This window comes from Rhincodon typus, chromosome 20, assembly GCF_021869965.1.
Source record: "Rhincodon typus isolate 14 chromosome 20, sRhiTyp1.1, whole genome shotgun sequence".
NCBI lineage: Eukaryota > Metazoa > Chordata > Chondrichthyes > Orectolobiformes > Rhincodontidae > Rhincodon > Rhincodon typus.
In genome coordinates, this window is record NC_063351.1 from 35,560,572 (window position 1) to 35,564,449 (window position 3,878).

The window sequence follows — 3,878 nt, forward strand, 5'->3', positions numbered from 1 at the left end:
GTTGAGGGACAAGAAGGATGAAGTTCAAAGACAAAGTGCAATCTGGTGGGTCTCCACATTGGGACGATGGGTTGAAATAGGATTTTGTGGTAGTGCAAAGTAATAGGGCACATGGAGTCTTTGGGAGGGGTACCTAGTGACTAGTTGGGGCCTTGAGCTGAAGGTATCCACTTCAAGCTGCATTCCCTGCCATCATTTTCCTTTTTCCAATGCAAGTGCTACATTTGCTACATACCAGGACCTTATAGGAACAACTACGTGAAGCAGGCATTTGTAAAGCACATTTATATTTAATTTGTAATCATTTACTCTCCTATTTCCTATGTATACAGCCTGAAGATGCTTAGGGGTCAGATGCTAGTCAACGTTGATTTGTAATGCGTCATTGGTGCTTGCAGATTGAACTGGAGCATGTCATTATTGAAGTTAGCAGTATTCACTTTATATAAGTCCAATGCTGGCTGAAGGGGAACCACTACTCATGCAGCTTCCAAGTGCCCTGTCTGAGCCACAAAACTTTGCTTCATTGTCTGTTCTGTAAGTGGAATGATGATCTGTACTAAATGCCATGAGAAGTTGAGTGTTTGATGTCAGTCTGGAGCAGGGAGGTTGTTGGAGCACTGTGTGCACTTCCTTCTCAGTGTCAAGTTGTCATTTAATCAGCGTGGTACCTTCACCTGAATCTGAATGTGAATGAATAATGCAAACAGGTTCCTAGTTATTGGGATACAGTGTGTTTCACTGGATGGTGGTGTGCTCAGTACTTATCTGCAAGGTATGCCGCTGATGAATGTTCTGAGATCTAAGAAATTTGTTCATTCATTCTGTTTTAATTTTAGATAGTCCCGTGTCCTGGTGCTCGTGGTAGGTTGGCCGCTTTGGCTGTCTCCCTCAGATGACCAAGGTGGGTGCACGAGGACCAGGGCCAATAGCAAGCCAAGGAGTGGCAAAGGACCCCTAAGGAGGCTGAGGAGTACCCAGCTCAGGGTGAGGTCACCACTATAGGGCCCCTCAGAATGCATGGGATGCACAGGAGGCCCAAATCTTTTCGACCGTGACTCCATTTCTTCAAGGGAACAAGGCACAATGCCACTGCATGCTGGATTGAGACCTGACGGTTGCAGGAATAAGGACCATCCTCTCTCTATGAAGGTGTCAGCCACTCTGAACCTGTTTCCTAATGGCTTCTTCCAGGGACTGATGGATGACCCACTTGGGACCTTTTAGTTATATACCACAAAAGCATTCGGGCAGCAATCAATGTCATCTGTACGTGGTCACATCAGATAATTTTGTTCCCATGACAAGGTCAATGCTGCAGCCCAGGCAATAGGTTTCAGGAACGTTGCTGAGTTCCTTCAAATGCAGGATGCCATCAGTTACACACACATGACACTAAGAAGGTCGTATCACAATGCTGTGGAATTCATAAACAGGAAGTGGTTCCAGCTGATTATTTTTCAGGTGATCTGTGATCAGTTTCGCTACTTCCTGGTGGTATGTGCCCTGTATACTGGCAACATAACTCATGCATTCTGTAGCACTTTGCTGTACCCAGTGCATTTGAGGGTCCAAGTGCCTTACAAAGCTGTTTCGTATGGGATGAGGGCTACACTGCAACCATGGCTCATGGCACCATTACATAACCCTGGGCTGATGCAGAGAGCAGATATAATGCCATCATGCCTCAACCAGGGCCATGACGGAGCAGATAATGTTGCTTTTGAAGATGTCATACCACTGATTGAACCAGTTTTGGGTGGGACCTCCAATATATTCTGGACCAAGTATTCTGCATCATCCTGGCATGCTGTATAGGCAATAAGGTGATGTCTTGGATGCTGAGGAACTGGGACAATGGCACCAGTCGTCATCCAAGGGAGAAGGAAGCTGACATTGTCTATGACAGAGCTCAGCAGCATCAAGCATTACAAGCCAGACAGAACCTTCTTCTCACCAGCTTCCATTGAATGAGAACTGGGAGTAGCAGACAATTGTAGATTGAAAAATATTTGTTGCTTATGAAGCCAAAATATGATTTGCAATGTCAAGCAACTTTCGGCCTGTATTGATTTTGTCTGTATTTGCTTTTGCTGTCTGTAAATAAAGGCTCATATTTGGATTTATTCAATTGTTTTCATGTATATGATGTTATCCTATGAGTAATGACTAATTGCTGATCTACAGCCGGCATTCGGACAGGGTAGCACTGACATAGAGGGTGTTCAGACGGGATGTAGCTACAAACAGGTAGAATGTGTGGTCTGTTATTTAAACTGCAAAATGGATGGGAGTTTGGGTTGTATGTGTGAGAGAATGTCAGCCTTGTCAGCAATGTACCGTAGGCAGTGTGACTTAGTGGCTCTAGTACTACTTTGTTAACTTTCAGGGGCAATGTCAACTTGCCAACGCTTGTCCAGATGCTCAACAGCCTTTCAAAAATGGTACGGACACAAGAGGTGCTGGCTTTCTGGCAGATATCCTCTGGGTGGCATGTTTTTGTGGGGATGGTGTATAGTAAGGAAGAGCTAGAATCAAGCATGCCGGAGGCCATAGAAGTGGTGTATTTAGTTAATGGCCTGAATTTTGTAAAATACGACACAAAAACTTATTAGGCCTCGTGGTGAAAGGCCATCCAATAAACTTGGAGCAACTTTATCTTAGCCAAAAAAAAATAAGAATAGCCCTCTGTATTTGAATGCATGTAGCATGCAATGATGAATTGAGAGTACAAATTGAAATAGATAAGTATGATGTGGTAGTCTCTACAGAGACATGATTGCAGGGTAACATTGATTGGTTCCTGAAAATTGCATGGTACAAGACATTCAGGAAGACTAGGAAGTGAGGAAAAGGTGGAGAAGTGGCTTTTCTATGGCCATGATTATAGTATTATACAAAAGAAAAGGATGATCTTCAGAAAACCAGAATGTAGAATCATTTTGGGTGGAGATGAATTATGATAAACTCATCATTTACGGAAGTGGTGAACATGCCTCCAAGCAGTAACCACATGGCAATGTAAAGCATAAAGCAACAAATAGTGGAAGCTTGTTAGAAAGGGACTACAATAATCATAGGAGATTTTAATCTACATATAAACTGGAAAAGACAGATTGGCAAAGGTAGCCTCAATGAAGAGTTCATAGTATATTTTCTGGATAATTTCGCAGATTAAATGTCCTGGAGCTGATCAGAGAGCAGACCTTATACAAGGCTTCTGTGCAACAAAATAGGATTAACTAATGATCTCATAGTGAAGATGCACCTATGTAACAGCATAACATTCATGTTTTTACTATCAGTTTGCGGAAGAGAGCAGTGTGTCCAAGACAATCTTTTAAGATGTAAGTAAGGCTGATTATGAGGGCATGAAAACAGAGCTGGGTAAAGCAAATTGGCAAATTAGCTTGAAGGATATATCAATAGAGAGACAGTGGCAGAGTCAGAACACACAGAATAGATATATTCCAACATGCAAGAAATTTTCCAAGGGATGGGCTCATTATCTGTGGCTAATTGTAAAGACAATATCAAACTTAAAGAAACAGCATAAATGTAATTGTGCAAAGACATGTGGCAGGTCAGAAGACTGGACAATTTTTTTTAAAAAGCAAAGAGTGACAGAAAATAGTTGGGTGGAAAAAATTAGAGTACGAGAGAAATCTAGGCAGAAATATAAAAACAGATAACGAGAGTTTCTGTAAATATTTTAAGAGGTTGTAGCAGCCTGCAACTGCTCAAGTGAAATAAAAATCATTAAGAAGGGAGGCCAGAAATATAGGTACAGCAACTGAAATAAACAGGACATCAAACTGGCAAAAAAGCAAAGTATGCTGGGAATGCCTGAGCCAAGACAGACACAAGAGACAATTCTG